General features: G+C 42.9%; 1 protein-coding gene across 1 annotated transcript in view; it reads right to left on the minus strand.

Moving 5' to 3' along the window:
- UTRN (utrophin) overlaps window positions 1–27,188 on the minus strand; it is a 610,322-nt gene that overhangs the window by 543,519 nt on the left and 39,615 nt on the right. The window lies entirely within an intron of this gene.

Genomic DNA, 27,188 nt, shown 5'->3' on the forward strand with positions numbered 1-27,188 from the left:
CTTTTCTGCCTGTTTTTGAAACAGAAATATTCGATGTATCTGAAAAAACTTCTTTTCTGATGTTATGCACGAAACCCTATCAGTAACAGTACTGTAAGCCATAGTATAAAAACTTATATATGGAAAAAAAGAATTTCCATAGAAGCAGACGTGTGGGAGGGAGGCAAATGGGGTGGTGGGGGGTGTTGGAAGATACAAGTGGACACTGGTGAAGGGATGGTACCATTGTATGCCTGGAACCTAATCATGAATAACTTTGTGATTTCATGATGACAATAGTAATCATAAATTTATTTCTTAAAAACTTCCATACACAATATACTCTTAATCAAGATACATAGGGGAATAAATGAAAATCCCTCATCTTCCCTATAGGTAAATAGGTAAAGGTAAAGGCCTTCCCGTTGATCATCGATTTGCTCGAGCGGGCCCAGTAACGTCTCCATTGGAGACTTTGTTGTTACTGTGTCTGGCATATCGAATACGTCACGGGGAGCTTGCCAGGCTCTGCCGTGCGGGCGAGATACTCTCGGTAGCTTGCCGGGCTCTCCGAGAGGGGCGGAGGAATCGAACTCAGGTCGGCCATGTTGGCTGCGTGTAAGGCAAACGCCCTACCGCTGTGCTATCGCTCCAGCCCTATAGGGTTAGAAAAAAAACTGCCAATATTTGCTCCATTTTCCTCCTTTCTTAGCCTTTTTCCTAAATGAGAAGGCAAAAGACTGAACATGCTATTCAAGTTTCTATCTCCAGGTCAGTGGAATGGGAGCAGTAATTTCATTTCTCTTCCCAGATTGTCGGGAGTGAAGTGAAGAGGGCAGCTACACAGATTCTGCCACTGAGTCGACCTTGCTGTTTACTTGCAGAGTTGGGCATACTGAGGCCATGCAGTGCCAGGTACTAAATCTGGGGCTGTATGCCTACAAGGAAAGCACTCTGCCACTTAAACCACATCTTCCGCTACCACTCAGAGATCACTCCTGGCTCTGCACTCAGGAATCACTCCAGGCAGTGCTTGGGGGGTGGGGGAGGGACTGAACCCAAGTCAACCATGGGCAAGGCTAGTGGCCCACCCAGCATACTATCATTATAGCCCCTCTATTTGAAAAGTTTGGTTGAGCTATAATTCCCTTAGTACGCAAACAAATCTATTTAAAGTAGATGCATGATTCAATGACGCTCAATACATTCAGAGAACTGGGCCTCCATCTTCACAACAAGTTTTCGAATATTTCCATCCCCACCAAAGGAAGTCATTTTCGTTCCCCAAACTCCGGGTCAAGGCAACCAGAAAACACTTGTCTCTATAGATTTAAATCCTCTAGTTTCTGACACAAGTAAAATATAAATTGTGTGGTTGTTGGTGACTAAGTTCTTTCACTTAGCATAAAATGATGAAGGTTCATCCATGTTATTAGAAGTTTCGATATTTTTTGAATGTCTATTCCTTTTTTGAGCTAAATAATATGGTACTATATTTTCTTTGGAGGGAATGGGATGGGATTGGTGGTGTTGGGGCCACACATGGATATGCTCAGGATTTACTCCTGGCTATGCACTTAGGGATTACTCCTGGCAGGCTCAAGGTGGTGCCAGGGATTCAATTCATATTGGTCACTGCAGCATGTTCACAATAGCCAGAATCTGGAAACAACCCAAGTGCCCAAGAACAGACGACTGGCTAAAGAAACTTTGGTACATGTACACAATGGAATACCATGTAGCTGTTATGAAAGATAAAGTCATAAAATTTGTTTATAAGTGGATGGTCATGGAGAATATCATGCTAAGTGAAATGAGTCAGAAAGACAGGGACAGACATAGAATGACTGCACTCATTTGTGGAATATAAAATAACATAATATGAGAGTGACACCAAAGGACAGTAGACACAAGGCCAGGAATATTGCTCCTTAGTTGGAAGCCTGCCTCATAAACTGGGGGAGAAGGCAGCTATAATAGAGACGGGATCATTAAGTTAATGATGGTTGGAGGGATCATTCGGGATGGGAGATGTGTGCTGAATGTAGATAAGGGACCAAACGTGATAGCCTCTCAGTACCTACATTGCAAACTATAATGCCCAAAAGTAGAGAGAGAGTATGGGGGAAAATTGTCTCTCATAGAGGCAGGGGGAAGGTTGGTATGGACGGGGGAGGTATACTGGGGACATTGATGGTGGAGAATGTACACTGGTGGAGGGAGGGGTGTTCGATCATTGTAAGACTAAAACTCAAACATGAAAGCTCTGTAAATGTATCTCACAGTGATTCAATAAAAAAAATGTTTAAAAAATAATTTGGTTTGTCCTCAAGCAAGGCTAAAGCGCTACCTGCTGTTCTATCTCTTTTACCCTGACAACACACTTTTTACTTACAGGTATTCATCTATCAATTTGAACGGACATTTGGAAAACTTCTACCTCTGGATAACATGAGCACTTATGAGCACTGGTGTACACATTTTCATGTTAACATATTTTCATATCTCTGAGCATCTATACCCACATTAGAATTGCTAGGTTATATGGTTAATTCTCCGGTTCAACTTTGGAAGAACTTGGTAAAACTTTTTTCCAAAGTCGCTTCACCACATTCCTTCTAGTAGAAAATGAGAACTCCAATTTATCCACATTCTCACCAAAACTCACTTAGAGATTGTTATATTTTTTATTAGGTTGAACCTCTCCTAGTAGATATGAAAAGATATGTCACTGTGGTATAATTCGCATTTTCCTAATGCTTGTCGATGCAAAATTCAGTAGCCAGTAATTTATTTCTTGGTGTATGTGAAGTCAGTAATTAGTATCAATATCAGTACTTGGTGATACTTGGTGTGTCACCAGTATTTGGTGATACTTGGTGTATCATCAGTACTTGGTGATATTTGGTGTATCGGTAGTCAGGAATTTATTTCTTGGTGTATGTGTGGGGGCACTGGACCAAACTCAGGATGTCACACATGCAAGCCAAATGCTCTATTACTAAGCTACATCCTCAGCTTCAAAAACATTTCCCCAACAATGTTCCTCAATTTTATAAGTATGATTAATATCAAAATTCAAAACCACCACTAAGACCGAATATCATGGAAACAGATTATATTACATGATATATAATTACATGATTATGATAATAAAGAAATAGACTCTTTCAGGCTGTAACAGTATCTATTCTACAACAGGTATAAAGAATTCAGTATGTTTTACAGGTCTCTAATGATCACATATTGGTGGCTGATATATCTGTAAGAATAACTGGTCCTTCTCCCTTTATCAAAGAGTTACTAAGAAAACTAGCAAGAAGATAAAATCTTGGATGTCAATATGACGTTTCAATCATTTACAGGTCAGTTCTTTCCACCTGTCTCTATGTGTCTTCCTCTTAAATAGAAACAGGTTCAATAAAAAACACCTTTTATAATTACTTAATTCCTTATAGTAACTAGACCAAATGTGATTTTAAGATTAAGAATCTCAATTCTCAATTCTCAATTGAGAATCTCAAATCTGAAATGAGTCAAGGGAGACAGCATGTCTGGAGCTAGATACTAGTAATGATTTTGCCTGCCCCCAAAAGATGTGATATTGGAGGGATTACTGTTCCAATACAAAGGGATTACCTAATATAATTCTAAGGGTTTATCTAGTTCGAAAATCTAATCTAATTCAAAGGATCACCAGTTTTTATGGGCTAGGGCAATAGCACAGCAGTAGGGCGTTTGCCTTGCATGCAGCCAACATGGCCGACCTGAATTCGAGTCCTCCGCCCCTCTCGGAGAGCCCGGCAAGCTACTGAGAGTATCTCGCCCGCACGGCAGAGCCTGACAAGCTACCCGTGGTGTATTCGATATGCCAAACACATTAACAACAAAGTCTCACGATGGAGACGTTACTGGGCCTGCTCGAGCAAATCAATGAACAACGGGAGGCCAGTGACAGTGACCAGTTTTTATATTTCAAAAGGATTATTTAATCCAATTCAGAGACATCATTATTTTTTCAGACCTTATGGTCTTCAATGAAATACACATACAATGTTGCTATTTTCTTCCCCAAAACATTTTAGAGTTTTAATTTTTCAATCCCTCAAGAAACACTAAACAAAATAAAACCTACATAAAACTTGACAAAAAAAAAACAAACAGGCAATAAACTTGTTTTCAAGTGTTTCTTTTCTAACAAAAGGCCTCAGGCCCTGCAATGTAGTAATAATTTGATTCAGCCATCTTATAATAAAATTTCCAAGTCCCAAGGCCATACTATGTAATCCATTGTTTTAGTTATTTTTTTGGCAGGCAGCTGATTATCAAACTGACCGCTGAACTTTCCTATGTCAAACAGAACTTTCCATTGTGAGAAATTTCTAACACATTCATATTCAGCTAAGTGGAAATGTCAGCATAGCTCAGGAGCAAATACGGTCTGTATCAACCAGTACAAATTCTAAATTAGATTTGAGGCAGGAAAGAGAAACCCTTGAACAAACACACAAGTGCAAAGACTTCTTTGGAGTTTCTATAAATATTTGACAGTGAAGAAAACGAGGAACAACTACCAGTTTATCAAAAGTTATCTGAAGGTCCTTCTAAAAAGAGCGACTAGGAGCGGATTCCTCAAAACTGCGCTATCCCGTCAAATCCCACTCTCTCTCCACAGCCCCCTTCTAAATTACACAGTGGCCTCATTTCGGGTTCACTTGAAATCAATAGACCATTTATACCGCACGTCTCAGTCTAGGCTCTGCACTTTCTTATTCAATCTGGTGTTGACAGCAGTAATCAAATTTTGTACATACCACTCACTCCATTAGAGCTCTACTGCGACTGGCTGCCAGCCTAGGTCTCTTGTCAAAAGGAAAGCAAGGATTGGGCTGGAGAAAGATTTACAGAACAAATCCACTGAAATTACAGGAGGTGGCACGCAAATGAGAGGGAAGCAAAGGCACTGGAACTGCATCTTCTCTCGATTTAGAAGACAGGGTCTAGGTCCAACAGCAGACAATCTCCCCCACTGAAGGCACACATTTTCTTCATTCTTTCTGGGATATACTGACCCTCCTGGTTTTGAACAACTTGTGCAACTGTCAGCCCTAACTAAAACCAGGAAGACAAAAAAATTAGAGAAAAATCAACACTCTTGGGGCTGATGCAATAGTACAGCAGGTAGGGCATTTTCCTTGCACGCGGCTGACCCGGGTTCGGCTCCCAGCATCCCATATGGTCCTCTGAGCACCGCCAGGAGTAATTCCTGAGTGCAAAGCCAGGAGTAACCCTTGTGCATCGCCAGGTGTGTCCCAAAAAGCCAAAATAAATAAATAATAAATCAAGACTCCTCACATGGACATTGGACTTTCAGTTCACCTCTCCAGAACTCTACCAAAGTACTGGCTTCATTTTGTAACTCTGATGTATGCCCGTAAGTTAGAAACAAATCTTTTTTTTCTCTCATGAAAAGAAAATAAATGTTAAAATAATCTTATGAGAAAAACAAGATTAGCTTAAGAAAGAAAGAAAGAAAGAAAGAAAGAAAGAAAGAAAGAAAGAAAGAAAGACAGACAGAAGGAAAGAAAGAAAGAAAGAAAGAAAGAAAGAAAGAAAGAAAGAAAGAAAGGCAGACAAACAGACTGGGAAGGGGGTTAAAGACCTGACTTTGAAATTTTACTTGACTTGCAATTTTAGACTTCTCCAAGAAAATCACATACTTGCTATCAAATATTCTCTACCAAAGGCAGCGTGGATGATGTCATTTTCTGGTATGGAAAAAATATTTCTCTTTTTTTTTTAATTCAAAATAATTTTAGATTTGCCCGCCCCAAAAATGTTGTAAAAATAGTACACAGAGTTCTCATAGTAATTTAACCCAGACTCCTCCAAAGGTTACGATCTTACATAAGTATCATGCAATGATAGAAAACAGAGCCCTGTCACCGATGTAATACTGTGCAGTACTCTACAAAGCCCATTCAAATTAATCTAGTTGTTTCTAGTTTTTGTTTCGTATTTCTACCCAAGATTATATATGCATGAAGTATTTCAAAAATCTAAGAAACAGGGCTGGAGTGATAGCTCAGCGGGTAGGGTGTTTGCCTTGCACGCAGCCGACCTGGGTTCGATCTCCGGCATCCCATATGGTCCCCCAAGCACTGCCAGGAGTAATTCCTGAGTGCAGAGCCAGGAGTAATCCCTGAGCATCGCTGGGTGTGACCCAAAAAAAAAATCTAAGAAACATCCTTTTCAGTGAAGTCGTGCACTATCTATGAAACCTGTCTGGTGTGTCCGCCCTAGCCACCTCACACAGCATTAACTACTCAAGCTTCCAAGCTAGAAATCCGTATCTAACCTGTCCATCTTACCAATCTTGTCCTATAACCGCACTTAAAACAGACTTTCATAATCCTTTTCCAAATCCCTTGGGTCAGTTGGGTTGCCAAATCAGAACTTCTCCCATTTCAGAAAAGTTATACAGCACATAAATCAATCACTGGTCACATATTTAACTTTAAAAAAAAACATAGCAAGAACTAAAACAATTTTTCCCTACACAAGCATATTAATTTCTTTAACAAATATGTGTACTTAATGAATGTCTACGTGAAAGAGAAATATTTTAACATCCCAACAGTTCAGGTTAGATTTTTACCACAAATGTATTCGGATGATGCTCACATCAATTGAATTACAAAGAACATATCTCATAGTTTTCCATGTTCTTTCTGGCATATTTTATGACAAGTGGGGAGCCATGAACATGTGCCTGAAATCCCGAGCCTCTCCTTATCCAGCTCACTTTGGTCACGTGGAGTCTTTGGGAAAAACTGACCACATTGTTTCTCCGATTGCCTCTAGGTTCCCTCCAACAGAACCCCTGTTTACATTCTCTAAAATACCTGCAAATCCTAGTTTAAAATTTCCTAAAGGCTTCCTATGGCAAATATGGAGTCTAGTTTTCGTGAGCTTCACAAAGCCTTTGCCCATCAAAGCCACCTGTCTGAGGTACAGAGACCATCACCTAGCATTAGACCCAAATAGAACAAAGGAACCACGAGAATAGAGTTTATTCTCAAGATTCATACAATCTAACTGAATCCCTGTAATATTTTCACCTCAGCTGCTGTTTACAGCCTAACTACACAAACTGAATAAAATGGGGTAGCATAATTGAATGTGCACATCATGAAAAATTTGCAACTGTAAAATGTTTCTGAATGTACAAAGACCAGGACTTGAGGCAACATAAAATAGAATGAATCGGAGATGATTCTGGCATCATTTACCCCATGATACATTTCTCAGAGATTGTGAGTGGGAAAAGTTTAAGAAGGCCTGATTTAGAATACAACTTTTGCCATCAAAGAGTATGTTGAGAGTTTACTCTACTTTTTTCCACCTGGGAAATTCCACCTTACTTCTTGAATCACACTGAATATCACAAATAAAATCCCATGTTTACATGAGAAAATTCTTCACGTGACCTGAACAACGCATATCTAAAAATACTACACTACTGTTGACATGGTTAAGACAATTACCAAAAGCAAAAGTCAAGAAAACATTTCAGGAAACAAGTAAACCCAAAAAAGTAACATTGAGGACAGCACTTAATGGCCTGAGTGACTTCTCATGAGACTGTTTGTCCAAATCACAAAGATATAAATAAAGACTGAAACCATTTCTTTGTTTCCATCCTATTATGGGAACAAATGGATTCAAATGGCATTACCATCCACAAACTTACATTAGGGAGAGTTGAACAAAAATCCTGATCATCAAAGACTTTAAAATTGACTTACCAAAACACAGAGGCTAAACTCAGATGATGACTTTCTGGAAAAGAGGGGCTCAAGAGAGAAGAAAGAAGTCAGATTTTAACTATCATAAAGTTTTTACTTTCCAATGGGCAAAGGTTCTTGGACACCTACCTGTGATGATAAATAAAATTTTAGAAATTCCTAGAAGTTGTATTTCAGGATAGAATCATAACCTTTCTTAAAAGTATCTCAATCAGAAATGGTGCAGAAAAGTGGCGAAATTAAAAGGCAAAGAATAGGGGCTGGCTGGAGCAATAGCACAGCCGGTTTCACATTTGCCTTGCACGCGGCTGACCCGGGTTCAATTCCCAGCATCCCATATGGTCCCCTGAGCACCACCAGGGGTTATTCCTGAGCGCAGAGCCAGGAGTAAGCCCTGTGCATTGCTGGGTATGGCCCAAAAAGCAAAAAAAATTAAAAAATAAAATAAAATAAAAATAATAAAAGGCAAAGAATAAACCCATCAAATCCCTTAAAGAGCGGGTGGAGTGAGTTGGTTCTCTCCCAACACAAAGGAAAATGACAAGGATTCTGAGCAGGGAATTGTAGCCCCTCCCGCATTGTGCTCCCACAGAAGAGTATGTGTGTGCACAGGTGTGCGCGTGACCCAGCAGTAGTATACACAAGCAAGTGCAGGCTGAGAGCCCGTTGCCAAGGGAGCTGCCAGCTCTCCATGCAGGAACAGGGCAAGGCTGCCAGGTGATGCTGCCACCATGGAGATGCCAGGATCCGGCCTGCCAAAGTGTGGGAGAGCTGGGTACAGAAGGCAAGTCTGAAGTCAGTCACACCAGATGTAAACATCGCACTCTCGTCTGCAAGGATGACGGTCACAGCCAGGCTTCCGCACAAGAACAGTTACTCCAGGAGGCACCGAGAGATGGGAGTGTTATGGGGGAGAGATGGAGTTTGCCTTACACGCGGCCAAACCGGTTTCAACCACATCAGCCCACACGGTCCCCTAGGGCACTTCCGGAAGTGATCCCTGAGCTCAGAGCCAGGACTAAGTCTCAAAAACCAAATATGTAAATAAATAATAGAAAAGTGTGTTGCCTCTTCCCTTTGTGATCTTTGTGAGAGTTACCTCACATCTCACCCTTGGCCATGGTTCAGGCGCTCAACGGGGCACATGCACTCTGGCTATAAGACTCCCAAGGTGGGCAGTTGAGACTCAGTCCACCCCCCAAGGGACTCAGCCCCAGAAGCCGAAAACCTCTAGAACCCAACCACCACTCTGCTCAAGGCCACTCTCTACCTGCTCAGGCTGAGCCTCACCTACGAGTGAACTTTCTGAGTGACGCGTCATAGGACACAAGCTACCCATAGTCTAAGAGTACCGCACCACATCTGATGGGATTCAAAGTAAGAGGCAACCAACCTTAGAGGGAAATATTGTATTATTTCAGTTCTGCTTTGGGGCAGGGTTTTGGGTTTCTGAATAGAAACACCTGAAATATGGTGGTGGGAAGGTCTCATGGTGGTGGGATTGGTGTCTGAATATTAAATGTAATCAAAGATAGAAAACTACTTTATAAACTAAAAAAAATTGAAAACAACCAAAAAAAAAAAAAAGACTCCCCAGGGTAGCATTTTCAGTTCCTATGCTTACTCAATTTTGTTGCATTGCCCACACCCTTGGCTGCAGTGGATTTGAGACAGCATATTTGTGACACCAGGGATCCCAACAACGGCATAACTGGGAGAGGGATGAGTACGTGGAGCAGATGGAATTCTCAGCCCCAGACCTGCTTGACTACTTGTCAGCATCCCTGAGCCAAAAGAAGGATTTTTTTCGAATGTTACTTAAAAGACATGAGGCGTGACATTTCCGACTCTTCTACACGTCCTTTTTTTCTAAACCAAGTGAAAAAGAAACATTTGCCCTTCCTCATTTTTTATTAGGACTGACATCCCACACAACACAGAGCCCAGGACTCAATAAATGAACATTTTCTGGAAAGAGAGAGATGATGTGGGTGACATCAAGCAGAAGTGCACAGCAGAACAGGAGTGACGAGGCCCGCAGGCCCTCGGGCATGCGCACAGCACAAAGCACGTACAGAGCAAACACAACGGCAAAGCCCCGAGGCCCGGGTACTGAAGCCCAAGAGAAGCAGGATCAAAAGCAGCAGCCCTGACGCTGCAGAAAGGGACACCATGGGGCACTAGATAGCTATGGCCCTGTGAGTGGGGTCCTTTCAGGTCTCGGAAAGGACTCATTTGTAAAGAAAAATACAGTCGATATAGAGAAATTGGCAACCTGCTGAGATGAATGGCAGTGAGTTTTCTCTGGGTAGATTTATCTGCACAGCGCGTAGGGCATTTGCTTTGCATGCGGCCAACCCAGGTTCTATTCCGCCATCCCTCTTGGAGAGCCTAGCAAGCTACCAAGAGTATCCCGCCTGCAGGGCAGAGCCTGGCAAGCTCCCCGTGGTGTATTCGATATGCCCAAAAACAGTAACAACAAGTCTCACAATGGAGACATGACTGGTGCCCGCTCGAGCAAATCGATGAACAAGGGGATGACAGTGCTACAGTGCTACAGATTTATCTGTCAGCACTGGAAGGAAATCTTCATGCTAGATGGTTCCAGATCCCTCCAGCTTCAAGGGCAGTATGACAGAGATGCATGGAGATCCTCACATCTCACAGGGCACTCCAGCCTATGCATTCAGATGCAGTCACTTCTAACACTTTCTCCTGTGGTCACCTGCAGTGACTGTTTCCATTTGGATTCTTTCCTCTGAAGCACAAGGGCCCTGAGGCAAATCCAAGGATGCTGGCTACTCAGAAGACGGGGCCATCCGCCTGTGTGAGTCATCTGTATATTTAGCCTGCAGCTGATACCACACAGAAGGAGGCCTGTCTAATCACCGGCACACAACACCCAAGCTCCCGTGTGTGATATCTCTCAATTTGGGAATGAGACCTCGTCAAATTCTCGTTAACAACTCAGGGCTTAAGTGGGGAGAAGCAACATGAGGGAGCCGAGAAGTAAACAGGCAGCATTGATATCGAGGTACTGACTGGGGACATTATAAATCAGCCCCGGGGGGGTTTGTGATGATAGAAAGAGATGCCAGTGAGAACCTGTTAAGGAGCAGAGAGAGTAAATATGATTGCTATCCAAGCGCCCATGAGCCATGCTTGGGCCTAGCAACCATTCAGCTCCCTGATTTGCTTACCGAGCACCGACTCTACACCAGAAAGTAAAGACTTCTGGTTCCCAGCCCAGGCAAAGGGATGTGATGCTAAATGCTGGATAAGTGTTGTGGCACTGGCGAGCACTGTCTGGAGAGCCAGGCTGGAGCACTGACATAGGCCAGAGCCTATAAAAGGGTGACAGATGTTGGAGCTGGGGAGATAGGAGAGTGAGTAGGCCATTAGCCTTGCACGTGGCTGACTGAGTTTGGTCCCCAACATCCCGTATGATCCCCTGAGCCTCACCAGGAGTAATTCCTGTGTGCTCAGCCAGAGAAAGCCCTGAGTACCACTGAGTTTGGCAAAAAAAAAATAAAATAAAATAAAAAATAAGGAGGGGGACCAATGTAGAAGTAAACAGGACAGAGGACAAGAAATGCACAAATGGCCCATCATGAAAGTATTCTAAGAAGTCACAAAGAACAGAGAGGCAGATGAGAGGGTGGGACTTGGAAACGGTACCAGAAGGTACAGAAGATAAAATAGTGTCCCATAAAAAAGGCAAAAAAAAAGTCAGGCCCTCAGTTACGAGGTGGTCCCCAATGGTAAGCTTGCAAGTTGTGACCAAGTAGCACTGTAGCACGATCCTCCCGTTGTTCATCAATTTGCTCAAGCGGGCACCAGTAACATCTCCAGTGTGAGACTTGTTGTTACTGTTTTTGGCATATCGAATACACCATGGGGAGCTTGCCAGGCTCTGCCGTGCGTGTGGGATACTCTCAGTAGCTTGCCAGGCTCTCTGAGAGGGGCGGAGGAATCAAACCCTGGTCGGCCGCGTGCAAGGCAAACACCCTACCCGCTATAGGTACCACTTTCACATGAGGCTCCAAATTCCATTTCTCCAGATAAAGGCCCATGAATAAATCTCTCTTTAAAAATGCAAATAATACCAATATATAACAAGCTTGGTGGTGGAAATAACTTCCTGGAGGCTGACCATCCAGTGGAGTGCTGGAACTATCCACTTCCTACTGGAACATTGGTATGTAATTTGGGTGATGAAAACTGACCAACATGAGGTATCTATGAACTTCAAAATTCTTTCCCATCTACTTTCGCCAGTGCCCGCAAAATGCTTACGAGTTAAGTAAGCGGTGTCGGTAGCTCAACTCTCATCTGGAAAATCGTGTAACATATCTTATACCACAGACCAAATTTATGCTCTAGATGCTCCCAGCCACCCTCCCAATAGTCTCTCCTTTTAAAACCGCATACAAGCTTTATTTTTTTAAATATTTATACTTACATGGTCATCATAATATTTGCCTAATTTTTGACAGCAATTCTTGAATATGAAGCCCAAGGCTTCCAAGTTTTTTTTGTTGTTGTTGTTTTGTTTTTTTGGTTTTTTGGGGGGTTTTTTGCTGAAAATAAGATACAATGCTTGCTTCATTGCCAGAACGCATATGAAATCAAGAGGAAATGTATGTTCCTCAACAGCAATATGCCTTCAGGTACCAGGTCGCTATAGCAGCTGTTGAAAGTCGGTCCCTCTTCCACCTTCGTCTCAAACTCTGGCAAAAACACAATCTTCCAGAAACTTTGGGCCACTTCAGTGTGTCTTTCAGCAACAGAAGGGTAAGCAAATTCACTGCTTTTGATTCATGCGTGCGTGAAAACCCTGAAGGAAGGCACAGCCCTGAAAGATGAAGACCCTTTGACAGGATTTACTAACCAGATCCCCGCCCACAACGGATGGAACGGGGAGGAAGCAGAAATGAAAGCAAGTAACTCTAGGTTCTGGATTTCCTCTGCAAAAAATAGCCAGCAACAGGTGCAGCATCCGGTGAGCTAAGACTCTCAAAACGCCTCTCGCCTCCACAGCACAAGTGCCCAAGTACAGAGACCTGACATTGGCAATGATGTCAGAAATACAAATCCTCGTCATTTTCCCACCAGAAGCAATTTTGTGGGGGGAAATTTTTTTTTCAAGTTAAACACAAATCATTCTCTGCGAGTTTGACTCCTCTCACAAAGTCCTCACCTCAAAACAGTTTACATGACAGTAATTTACATGCCAGTCATAAGAACACATTTTCATTATCAACAACACAGTGCCTGACACACAGTACGATATATATACTAAATGAATGACTATAAGACTAAATGAATGAATTAAACAAAAATTAGGTAAGTAAAAATATGTCCTTTCAAAGGTAACCAAAATCTCCGCTTCATAGTAACATAAGTGTATTTTTCTCCTTTATTCCAAGAAGAGAACAAAGAGTTTGAACAGAAGCCAAGAACAAGAGTTAATACTAATGAACAAGTAGGAGCTACCAGAAGCCCATACCCTAGCTGAATCCCCCTGAAATGAAGAAAAAAACGTGAGAATTCCATTTGGAGAAGGCAAAGGGGAAAGCAATCACAATTACTGAAGTCATCCACCTTTAGATTTCTTTCCAAGGAAATCCATTTTAGGTTTTCTTTCAATATGCCATTTTCTACCCACAGAACATTTTCTACCCACCATTACTATAGAATGTTCAAAATAAATTTCGCTGGATGATCTTTCTGACATGATCAAAATAATGCGCTGATGATATGTTATGGGAAAATGTCAAGTAGAAGGAAATATGAATGTGGAAAGGATGGAGGAGAAATGATACTATTTTTGAAGCTATAAAAAGTGACAGGAGTGGAGGAAAATATCACTAAAGTTGAGCCCATAGAGAGTGTCTGTTACAGAAGTACTGTATTAAACAAAAAGAATAATATCAGTGTGAGAACATCACTCCTTTATATGAGATAAAGGCTTAAATAATTATATTAATTACACAAGTAACACTTAAGATCACAGATAAGTATAAATCATCAAACGCATCTCCAGAGGGGCCAAGGCGATAGTGCTGAGGTGGGCCAGATCTTGGTTTGATCCTCAGCACTAGGTGGTCCCCCAAGCATCATCGAATGAGGCTGTGAACAGCCCTGAGCATCACCAGCGTGGCCCCTGGAATCCCAAACACTGCAGAGCTGGACCAATACTGAATCCTGAAGGCTTCACTGAAGGCCTGGCCTGTGGCATTCAGCCTTCCAGTTAGCCTGAAATCATGAAAAATGGCCAGGTCTGGGAAGACCAAATAAAACAAAGCAAAACTAAAAATACCTATCAGTAGATGTCAGAGACCTGAATCGTGCAAGCAAAATGTAATAATTTTCAAAAAGTCATTATCAAGAATACTACACTACAATACTCTTAATTCCATTTTCTTTCAATTTATCCATTTCTCTCCAGTTTATCATTTAGTTTATACTATGACATCTTTTTCCTTAAGAATTTCAAGTAGGATTTTTCACAATCCTATAAATAATTCCTATCATCTTTTTGTGTAATTCCTTTAAGAGTCAAAGACAGGGCCAGAGAGAGTACAGTGGGGAAGGAGTGTGTCTTGCATGCGGCCAACCTGGGTCCCATTCAGGCAACACATATGGTCCGCTGAACTCCTCCAGGAGTGATCCCTGAGCACAAAGCCAGGCAAAAGTAAGACAGGAGCACCACTGCATGTGGCCAAAACAAAGTCACCATAACTTACTTCTACTTTCTTTTACCTCAAGGTAATGCTACAAATATCTTGGACAAAATTCTTAGCTGAGATCCTAAGTTTCTAGTTAAAAATTTCCTCACTTCATGAAATAACAAATCTATTAAGAGACCATCTCCGAATGCAACAGCTATGTGTACCTAGGTCGAGAGGTCAACATGACAAATGACCTGGCACCTGAGCTGCGCAGGAGGAAGAGAGCGGCTTGGAACGCCTTCAAGAACGTCGAAGAAATAGCTAAGAGGACGAAGAATCTCCGGCTCCGGGCACATCTCTTTGATTCCACTGTTCTTCTTGCATTAACATATGCCTCAGAGACCTGGGCCCTACGCAAACAAGATGAGAACGCTATTCAGGTCTCCCAAAGAAGAATAGAAAGAGCTATGCTTGGAATATCACGTTTCACTCAAATGAGAGAAAGAATCCGGAGTTCTGACATCCATCGACGATCAAGGATCAGGGACGCTGTCTCATTTGCCAAGGTGTCGAAAATCAGATGGGCTGGTCACATAATGAGATTTAAAGACGACCCCTGGACTAGAGCTATTACCGACTGGATTCCAAGGGATGTCAAAAGACCGCGTGGCCGCCCACCTGCCAGATAGTCAGACTTCTTCGTCAAGATCATGAACGATCGGTTTGAGGCCCTTCATGTTCCCGGAGCGAACAGATGCCATTGGGCTACACTAGCAAGCAACAGGGACAAATGGAGACGTTACTGGCGCCCGCTCTTAAGTGAAGTGTGATTAAGAGTATCTTTGGATTTTGTTTGTTTGGGGGTGGGCAGGGTCGAAAGATAAGTGCGGAGGGAGGGTCCCAAGCATACTACTCAGAGGGCCTTAGGTTCAATCCCAGAGACACTTGGCCCAGCAGGCCAGCCAGTTCAATGGCCTACTGATCTGGTGCTATTCAGGCCCAGTGGCAGCTGGGGGCCACCAGGGACACATCCAGCAGTGGCCCTGAACTCCACCAGGAGTCATTCCTGAGCACAAGGCCAGCCAGGTCTTTATTTATTATTTATAATTATATTTTTACATTTATGTAGTTACAATTATTTTTATACTTTGTAATTTTGGACCCAACCCCAACCACTGCTCTGAGCAGAGAGTCTGGAATAAGCCCTGAGCAACACCAGATGTAGTCCAAACCCCATCCTAAACACAATAATGTATCGTCTCAACCTATAAGAATGACTTTTATCCAGAAGGAAAGAAATAATAAGTGTAGGAGACTCTGGTAATGAAGGGAACCCTTAGACATTGCTAGTGATCCTCATAGTAGACCACCAGGAAAGAGAGTTTTAGGGAAAATGGCATAGAGAGTCCTCAAAAATTGGAAGTAGAGGAGCAATAGTATAGTAGTGCAAGGTAGTGCACTTGCCTTGACTGTGGCAAACCCGGGTTCAGTCCCTGGCACCCCAATATGGTCCCCTGAGGCCCTGAGCATAGGGCCAGAAATAAGCCCCAAGTACCACCAGGTGTGGCCCCAAAACAAAAACAATTATAAACAACTACTGTAGGATAACATTGGTTTGTCCTTTCTGCCTTGCCACTGGGAGCTTGGGTTTACTGGGTTACTCCCATCACAGTGCTCCCATTCCTCTGTGTTTACTTTTAACCTCTTTCTTTGTGCTCTGCTTCTCCAACCAATCAATCACCTTTATCTCCTAATCAGAATTCTGTTAACTTGTAAATATCGCTCTTCTCTTATCCTTAATATCCTTTGCATAGTTAATTCAGAGCAATGTCCTCTTTGTATAGACACAAGAAGACAGTTAATGCTATGCTTTTGTAACTTGAGTGTTAATTGACTCCAAATGATATTCACTCCTGGGCATCTGTTCTTTCAAATTAAGCCTCAGTTACCCTTACTTCCTAAGCACCCCAAAATCAGGGTCCTGACAAGGGACTGGATGGACCCAGGGCAAGTTGTGAGCCACCCTGGCATCGAAATGGGCCAGGCCAAAGCGCCATAACACTCAAGTTAAGAGCATGGTCATGGACAAATTCTGTAATGATCCAAAAAGTAACAACTAGATTAATAAGTTAGGACCCTAGTTGTTAGTCTTTGGATAAGTTCCCTGTGGTGGGTTAACTATCTCACGTGGTACTTTGTGTATTCCCCAAGCGACTATGAAATCCTGCGCCAATGCCATGGGCAGATGAAGGAGAAAAGTCAGCACAGAGTTGGAGCACGAAGAGACTAGTGAGGGGAACAGGAGGAGACTGGAATGGGGACCTTAGAGAGACTGGAACAGGAGTGTGGGAACAATGGAATAAACAGCAACTGATCAACAACTAGCCTGGCCCTTGTTTCCTCCTTCATCCGCCCATGGGTTGGCGCAGGATTTCCTAATCGCACGGAGAATACACAAACCACCACATGAGATAGTTAGCCCACCACAGGGAATTTATCCAAAGACTAAGGAATCACTGATTCAAAGAGATAACGTATGCATCCCATGTTCACCAACAGAAGCCAAGAGTTAGAAATGACCTAACAAGTTGTTTCATAGATTAAGATGTGTACCATGAAATTCTTACCAGTTACTGAGAAGGAAAAAAAACAAGATGATATCCTGTTATTTACAAGAATATGTGTGAATTTAATGGGCACTGTGCTTTGTAAAATAAGTTAGAGAAAGACAAATGCTCTATGATTTTACTCATAGGAGGAACCATATCACTGTCCTCCTGTTGTTCACTGATTTGTTTGAGTGGGCCCAGTAACAATGTGAGACTTGTCACTGTGTTTGGCATATCGAATACAACGTGGGTAGCTTGCCAGGTTTTGCCGTGCAGGTGAGATACTCTCGGTAGCTTGCCGGGCTCTCCGAGAGGGGCGAAGGAATCGAACTCTGGTAGGCCATGTTGGCCTTGTGCAAGGCAAACGCCCTACCCGCTGTGTTATCGCTCGAGCCCATAGGAGGAAGATAATGAAAAAAATTGATGAAAAAAAAACAAAACGAAACTCTTCGAATCTAAGAAGAAAACAGTGGTTACCAGAAGGGAAGAAGAAGGATTGTTGGCAAATCAGTCAAAAGGGTCGCACTGTGCAGTATTAGATTGGATGCAGACTTTTGGAGTTAACCATAACATAACATACAGATGTCATTTTTAATAGCTGCATGCAGGACAACTACATAATAGTACAAATCAAGACCACTTCGATAAAATAAAAGAGAGAAAACTCTGGGGCACAGTTGAGGTGTTGGCTTAATCCCAGTTCAATCCCTAGAACCACACGATTCCTCAAGCATCACCATAATACTGAGGCAACCCCCCTCCACCTCAGGACCACCAGGTGTGGTTCTGGAGAACCCACCCCCACCCCAACATTCCCCAATTACCATCAGGGTGGCCCAGGTAATGCTGGGTACCACAGAGTCCTCAGGCCTTCACACTAAACCCCTGGCCTAGTGGTCAAGGAAGGAAGGGAGAGAGGGAGACTGGTTCACCCCCTACCCTTAAAGAGATCAGATACTAAACCTAACAACAACAAAGTAAATGGAGCAATTAGCATTGTGACAGCATGCAAAAGCGTGCCACTGCACCAGAGGTAGGAGATAACAGAACAGACTGACTTCCGCTGGGTAGTCAGCTCAGACATCTCAGAAGAGGTGCAGTTAATCTGACGCCCAGTCGCAAAAAGAGCAGAAGGCAGTGGCCAAGCATTGAAAGTTGGTGTTCCAGGCAGAAGCAAGAGCCTATGAAGGTTCCTTCAGGGCTGCAAGAAGGCCCTGGAAAAGGCCGAGCAAGAGAAGGCCGGCACCTAGTAGAGGTGAATGGGGCGTCTCCCAAAGGAATGATCCATTCACTGTGCTCTGCCTTCTCACACACACTGCCATCAGCTTAGAACCTTTCCTTTCCAGCCCCTCCTCTGCCATTCCTGAGTCCCTCATCCGGGAAATGTTCCCTGTGCATCCACGGAAGAACAAAGCTCCTGGAGTCTAGATTCCCTCCTATTCTCTACTGCCGTGCCAAGCCCGCGTGTCTTGAACCATCCTTCAACACTACACCAAACCGCTGAGCTCCAAAGCCTCTAGGCAGGGATCTTGCCTTATATGTCTTTGTTTTCCAGCCGTTTATCATGAGACTTGGCAAGCAGTACATAGAAAATAAATGACAAGGGAATGAGTGAGCAAACCCCTAGGAAGATGGGACCACTTACATGGATTTGGAGTGCCACCAATGTGTGTCCATTACTCAGCAGTTGGAGATGTCGACTTACACTCTGGTTACTGCTCAATAGCCCATTTATAGGCTTTTGTCATTCTGGGTTGGGGAGAGTGAGCGATGATAGCCAACCCCGTCTGGTTTTACATAACCTCTATATTCGGGCAAACCCTTGCACACCACAGAGCGTGACAGTTTTCACATAGGCTCATTAGCCTTTGTCACTCACTTACAGTGGACAAGCCAGGCCAGCCACTGGGCTCTCCTCAGACCCTACGGGCTCTCTCCTAGAAGACAGAGTAAATCGGAATGCGAAACTAATGTGAGTGATTTCTCTCATCCCGTTTCTTTCCTGTAAAGAAGTCTTCCTTATTATTTAAATAAATGGGGGGAGGGGTCTTTTTATGTCCCAAGTTACTGAAAGGACGAAGTTAGTTCAAATCCAAGCCTTGGTCATCACCACATTAAGTCTTGGCTTTCTGGGTCAAGCCGGGGTTTTCTTTTTACAACCGACAGACACACACACACACACACACACACACACACACTCACACTACACACACACACACACACACACACACACACACACACACACAAGCAAGTTCCCACCACATCTAAGCCAGTCTTCTTTACCTGTCTGGGGCGCAGGGCCATCTCCAGGGGTGGAATCGAAAATCATTTCCATTTCTCATGAGCTTAGCCTCTTCTCTGACGGTGGTAGTTAAGAGTCCCAAACCAGCCACGCATGTTTCCTGGTCACAAAGACATGTGCACCCCTCGGCCGGAGAACGTGCTTGGATGGAGTCAGATTGAAACAACAGGGCTCAGTGGTATGGGAAAGGTGGAGGGAAGAGGCCCTCCAACCGCCCTGACCAGAATATCTACATTCCTGCCTCTGTGCACAGCCCAGGCCTGGAGCCTCTGCCAGGTGCTGAGCCTGTCGCCTTAAAAATCTGGACATGTGACAACTCTTATCTGCTCAGGAAGGCAAAGGAAGGTATGCATTTCTACCAGCACCACTTCCAATGGCTTAGAACACAGAAGCTGAGTGTGTCATCACTTGTTGCTTTTATCCTTACATTCAAGTCCAATGAAAAAAATAAATATTGAGTTGGGGGAGGGGGGGAGTTCAGGCATTGAATATTTTTAAAACATTCTTAAGTTTCTCTTGTGCGAGAGCTTGTTCTCACACATTCTCAACAATCTGTGTTCAAGCTACATACGCCAGGCTAATCTCTAAAGCTCTTCAGGATCTATTAATTAATGTATTAAATAAAATGGGCTGGGGCTGGAGCGATAGCACAGCGGGTAGGGCATTTGCCTTGCACGCGGTCGACCCAGGTTCGATTCCCAGCATCCCATATGGTCCCCTGAGCCCCGTCAGGGGTAGTTCCTGCGTGCAAAGCCAGCAGTGACCCCTGTGCATCGCCGGGTGTGACCCAATAAATAAATAAATAAATAAATAAAAATAAAATGACTGTCAGGCTGAGGTACACCATGCCTTCTCCACAGAGATCAGACACCGTGTGGAGGGAAAGGCACACTGCATCTTCCGGCCAGTCTCAGCACAGTCCTCTGCTCACTTCATTCCCACCAGTTATCCTCACTCTGGTTTCCCACGGGGCCAACTTCTGCCCTCATCCCCGGTTCTCTGCTTTCCTGAGTGTTGACCTCAATGTACCTTCCCTCAGCACGACCACTAATTCCAGCTCAAAAAAACCATCAAGAATGGGGAGGGGGGTAACAGAGGGAGAGAGGGAGAGAGGGAGAGAGAGAGAAAGAGAAAGGGGGGGAGGGAGGGAGAGAGAGAGCAAGAAGAAAACTGCCTGTCATAGAGGCAGGCTGGGGCATGGGAGGGGTGGAGTTGAGGGTGGTGGGAGGGAAACTGGGAATACTGGTGAAGGGAAAAGTACACTGGTGGAGGGATGGGTATTAGAATATTGGAACACCATTTAACTGAAACCCAATGAGGAACAACTTTGTAATGGTCTATCTTAGGGTGACTGATCCAATTTGAAAAAAAAAATTTAAAGAGTGATCTCTCTCCCATCTGGGATATCAAGAAACAAAGTAAGGAGATAACAAATGGTTTATTACAAATGGCTAAAGGCAAAAGGTGAACTGATCTACAGAACTGAGCTTACCATGGGGGGAGAAGTGGAGTTGGGGGTAGGGGCTCATTGAGACAATAATGGTAAACAGAGGCAAACAATGGAAAAGGGATGTTGGATGTTGGAATGCTGTATGCTTGTATGTCTGAAAACCTACCATTAAAAACACTGTAAATCATAGTTCCTCAAATAAAATTAAAAACATAAACAACATATTTTTTGCAAAAGAAGACAGACTGCTGATGAAGCCCCCTCAAGATATATTCTCAGAGCCTAGCAATCATGTCCATGGTGACTTGGCCAGTGTTCTTCAGTCTGCACACCATACACAGACCAGCTGTTAAAACCAAGGTGGCAGACCAGTTATTTTCAACCTGATCTACACTTGTTGACCAGAATCACTGAATGGACTAACCATAGAAGACCACTGGTCTAGGAAACTATATTACTTTTTGTATACTCTCCAGTGGAGCTTCCTGCCCATTTTCCACAATTACTACACCATATCTTATGGGGTTCATACAGTAGGCAACAAATCATAAGAGAGAAATATATAAATATATGCCTCTCAGAGAGCCCGGCAAGCTACCGAGAGTATCCGGCCCACATGGGCAGAGCCTGGCAAGCTCCGCGTGGCATATTCGATATGCCAAATACAGTAATGACAACCGGTCTCATTCCCCTGGCCCTGAAAGAGCCTCCAATCATTGGGAAAAGACGAGTTATAAGAGGCTTCTAAAGTCTCAATGCTGGGAGGAATAGAGACGTTACTGGTGCCCACTCAAGTAATTTGACCATCAACAGGATAACAGTGATGATAGTGATACAGTGATACTACAAAGATAGATCACAAAACACACAAAACAGACTATTGGTAGTACCTTCAACCGTATCGCCAATGAAACTCATACCCATATCACATCACATTCACTGTCACTGTCACTGTCCTCCCATTGTTCTTCAATTTGCTCTAGCAGGCCCAGTAACATCTCCATTGTGAGACTTACTGTTACTGTGTTTGGCATTATCAAATACATCATGGGTAGCTTGCCAGGCTTTGCTGTGTGGGTGAGATACTCTCCGTAGCTGGCTGGGCTCTCCGAGAGGGGCGAAGGAATCAAATCCAGCTCTGTCAGGCTGGCTGCGTGCAAGGCAAATGCCCTACCTCTGTGCTATCGCTCCAGCCCATCACATCACATTACAGATAAAAAAAATTTTTTTTGATTCCCCCTCACTTTCAAAGTAGGGTTGATCCGGAGAGACAGTACAGCGGATAGGAGGCTTTTCTTGCCTGTGGCTGACCTGGGTTCAAACCCTGGCAACATATAAGTTCCCTTGAGCCCTGCCAGGAGACATCCCCAAAGTAAAGCGAAGAGCCCAAAGTAAGCCCTAAGTAAACCCGGTGTGGTTCAAACCCAAAGAAGCAAAAATAACAGTCATTCTTCTATTCACTAGTGGGTCTTATCTCTCAGTGTATGAAAAACATGATTTGGTTTTCTTTTGTATTGCCATCTATTTTATTTTAAGCACTAAAAAGTCTGTCTGCCAATTTAGGGGCTGGCTCCTGGCTATGAGTATTGCTGGGTGTGGGACCGACTACCCCCTCCAAAGGGATGTTGGAAATTAAAAGTATGGTATCAGAAACAAAATGACAGATCCTGAAAAAGCATATATGAAAGAGGCATGTAATTATTCGAACCACATTTTCTAAGATAGGTCAGACTTATCGGAGATAGTATAAAACAGTATGAAAAAATCACATTTAGAAATGCATAAATGAATGTCAGAACAAATGTAAGAGAAAGGCATACCCCTTGGAATAGGTTGGGGCAGGACCATACTATATTAATGTCTTATTTGATGTATAGGGCTGGAGCAATAGCCACAGAGGTAGGGTGTTTGCCTTGCACACAGCCAGCCCAGCCGAGCCAGGTTCGATTCCTCCACCCCTCTCAGAGAGCCCAGCAAGCTACCGAGAGTATTTCACCTATGCAGAAAAGCCTGGCAAGCTACCCGTGACATATTCGATATGCCAAACACAGTAACAAGTCTCAAAATGGAAACGTTACTGGGCCCGCTCGAGCAAAATCGATGAACAAAGGGAGGACAGTGTTTGTTTGTTTTGATATATAAAAAAGCTGTGTTCACTCGTTATTTTGAGAAACACTGAGAAATATGCAACTAGAGCTTTACTTTAAAAATCAATTTGTTGAAAAGTTATATTAATAGTCTTATCTTCCAGTACATGAAAAACAAGCATGATTTGGTTTTCCTTTGCCTTGCCATCGATTTTATTTTGAGCACTGAAAGTCTGTCTGGCAATCCGGGAGTGGCATGTGGTTAGCAGAAGCAAAGGCCCTGAGTGGACTACCCATTGCTGCTCATGTGCACTGAGCACAGTCCTAGGGGGCTCCGCTGTCACAGGACCCACCCCAGAGCATGGGATCTGCAGCACACAGTGCATGCACTGCCGCTAAAGATGTGTGAGCACTCGGCAGGGAGTGTGACCCACTCCCCGCCCTCAGCAGTGAGTCCCACAGTGCCCCCTGCTGAGCACAATTGTCAGAATGTGCAGAAGCAACCACAGTGAAAGAACAGGCAACTCCCAACATCCACCATAAGGGAAATGTGCAGCACATAGGAGCACTACAATCCAGGATGTGAGCACCATGGCTGTGTGTGTGTTTGTGTGTATGTGTGTATGTCTGAGTATTTGGATTAATCAATCTGTTTGAGGAGTCCCTGGGTTTTTCAAAAAGAAGGGGGTGATAAGGATAGAACATAAAAAAAAACAGTTTGTATCATTTCATGAGCTATAAACATCTGACAGATAAGATATATCATTTTCTATGATTTAAACTTTTTTTTGCTTTTTCAGTAACACCCAGCAATTCTCAGGGGTTACTCCTGGCTCTGCACTCAGGAATGACTCCTGGTGGTGCACCATATGGGATGCTGGGAATCGAACCCAGGTTGGCTGTGTGCAAGGCAAATGCCCTCTCCACTGTGCTATCACTCCAGTCTCCTGATTTAAACATGTTTACTTGACTGGGAAAGAAAGAAAATTTATTAAAGAAAGCACATTCAGAATAACCACAATGATAAATTTAACCTATGCTTGCAATACATTACAAATATCTATTTCATTCACCTTAACACAAAACAACTTTCAGAGAGAGAAATTCTCAAGGGACATTCACAAGTTGAATGATAACCGTACAATCTGATGACTACTTTCTCAATGATGATGATAATGATGATGATACTTCTCCCACGTTTTCTTTGAACAAAAAAATTTATCCACTAGACCTTGGACCACTAAGCCCCTGGGTTTTGCCAAGCGAGGATATAAGGCAGGTAAAATTACATTCTATGGCCATCCAATTTCTACAGTTATTTTCAAGATAACATCTGCTAAGTAAAGATGCACCCCATCTATTTCTGCAAAACCTCTGCATATCTGTGTCCATACTTTGATCAGCCAACCATTTGTAACTAACTGAACACTCCAATAGAACAGGCGCTCAGACCAAACAGGGAGAAGCCAGAGACAATCCTTCAGGGTCTGTGTTCACAGGAAAAAGTTCTAAAGCTCAGAAATCAGATTTACACAGAAGTGCAATGGTAGCTAGTGGACCCCCCACTGGGTTAGGAATTTTCTAGAAAGCTAAATACCACAGCTCTTCTCACACACAAATGTAAATGATTTCTGGCAACTCAGTTTGGCAGCTGCAATTATATTCAGGAGCTTTCTCACTCTCCCACTCAAAGGAAAATAACAGGAAAGCAATGGTCCTTGCCCACTTCTCTCTTCCTTCCCCACTTTTCTCTCTCCTGTTCCCTCACTCTGTTTACTCTAAAACCTAAGATTTCAAGCCCAAGGTCAGACAGACATGATCCACAAGCCCATGTTACATGACTCGGATGACAGTTCTCCCCCAGTTTTCAAAATTTGCATGACTTCATCTTTGTGAAAGGTAGACATGAGTCCCTGTTTTTACTACCAAAACAGAAGTCAGAGGAAGATTTTCATTTTCACAGTGAAAACTGACAATAGCATACAGCTTTCTTTATCTTATACCATTTCCAGCTTACCAAAGCTTTCCTAGGAAGGCTCTACCCATATTTAACGTTAAGAGGGCAACCCACATTAACAAAAACCCTTCAACTTACAACGCAAACATAAAACCAAAACTCCTCAAGAAGTGCACACAGTCCAACAATCCCACCAGAAAGTTCCCTGGTGATTGGTGAGAACGTGACTTCTCAGGTACTAAATCAGCAGCAACCAGCAACAAGTCAATGAGATTTCAAATGCATCCTGCACAGGGAGGTTGAAAGACTCAAGTTTGGGGCCAGTGATAATTCCTGGGAAAGCCATTTCCTCCCCTCATGACTGAGTTAGAGCAACACTAAGACAGAGGAAATGGGCTAGATGGCCTCCTTAAAGATCGCCTGGCCCCGAAATTCTTTGCAAGTCTACACAAGCACAGCACAGTCACCTATGGCTGTAAGAGAGGGAAGGACGGAAAGAGACCTCTTGGCCTGAAGCCACATTCCACATCAGGAAATGCTAGAGACCATGGCAGCTAGGTAGGGTGCTCACTACCAGTGCTCATCCCGAATAATCAGCTTAATTACAACTGTGCTTCATTTGAGTTTCATTACTAGGGAACTAAAGATACCACAAGATATAAAATATCTAACAGAATCTTCGTGTGTTCATGAGCAATATGAAAGGCATGCGGTAGTGATAGCTCATAATAATTTGTCGCTATAATTTAGGGATTTATAATCCACCTGCACAAAAATGATTTCTACACTACAAAGCTTACCTGACCTCGTAGAATGTGCTGGAAATGTTAGAAGATAAGATCTGGTCTATAAAACTGAGCTCATGTAACACAGCAGGGAAATGGGGGGTGGGATGGTGAGCCGATGTCGGTGGAGGGAAGCCCGATGCTCAGAGGAAGGGTGTGGTGTTGGAATGTTGTAAGCGTGAAAGCCTATTAAATAAACAGTATTGTAAATCACCGTGCTTCAAATAAAATTTAAAAATATAAAATTTTAAAAAATGAATAAAATGCCCGATTAACAGTTCTGTATCCTGGATGGGATGGTGATTGCTTGATTCTACACTTGTAATCAAATTTTATAGATCTATATGCCAAAAACTTTTTTAAGAGTGTATGTAAAAACCAGTGAATTTCAAGTACTTTGCATCTCATGAGTTAGTTCTTTTATTAAATAGCAGTCTTTTTTATTTCTTTTTTAATTTTTATTAGTGAAGCACCATGAGGTGCAGTTGTATTCTTACAAATTTTTGTGCTTGGGTTTCAGTTATACAATGATTAAGTACCCATCCCTCCACCAGTGCTCTTTCTCCTCCACCACCGATCCCAGTATTCCTCCCAACCCCCATGCCCCCAGTCTTGATTTAAATGGGAAAATGAAAATGTTGGAAGAAATAATGAGAGGCTGGAGAGACAGTATAGTGGGTAGAGCACTTGCATACAGCTGACTCACATTCAATCCCCAGCACCTCAAATGAAGAGTTCAGGAGACCATTTGTGCAGAGCTAGTAAGTCCTGAGCACTATCAAAAGTGGCCCCAAAACCAAAAATTTTTATAAAATGAAAAGAAATCCATGCTGAAAAAGATAGCTATTAAAAACAAAATTAAAAACTGTATCACTCATAGAAATTAACCCAACTTCCAAATAAATGCATGCAGCTATATATTTTAGACTATTAATAAAACTTTTCAACAAATTGATTTTCAAAATAAAGCTCTAATTGCATATTCCTCAATGTTTCTCAAAATAACGACTGCACAGCTTTTTTATATAATAAATAAGACGATAATATAGTATGGTCCTGCCCCAACTTATTTCAAAGATTATCCCTTTACATTTGTTCTGACATTCATTTATGCATTTCTAAATGCATATTTTTTTCATACTGCTTTATACTATCTCGATAAGTCTGACATATCTTAGCAAATTTGGATAGAATAATTACATGCCTCTTTCATATGTACTCTTTCAGTATCTTTTTGTTTTTCTGATGCCATACTTTTAATTTCCAACATTTCTTTTTGGTGGGGAGGTTCCACACCCAGCAATACTTACTCATAGCAGTGCTTGGAAAACTATATGAAATGCCAAAGATTAAACCTGGGTCAGTCATGCTTAAGGCAAGCACTCTACATGTTGTACTATCTCTCCAGTCCCTCCACCATCTCTTTTTCTTTGACCCTGTTACTCTGATTTAGTTGTTCATAGTGGGGGTCATGCCCAGGGGTGTGCTCCTGGGGTGCTCAGGTGGCCATTCAGTAGCTGGGATCAAACCTCAGGCC

This window comes from Sorex fumeus, unplaced genomic scaffold, assembly GCF_029834395.1.
Source record: "Sorex fumeus unplaced genomic scaffold, SorFum_2.1 ptg000061l, whole genome shotgun sequence".
In the NCBI taxonomy this organism is placed as follows: Eukaryota; Metazoa; Chordata; class Mammalia; order Eulipotyphla; family Soricidae; genus Sorex; species Sorex fumeus.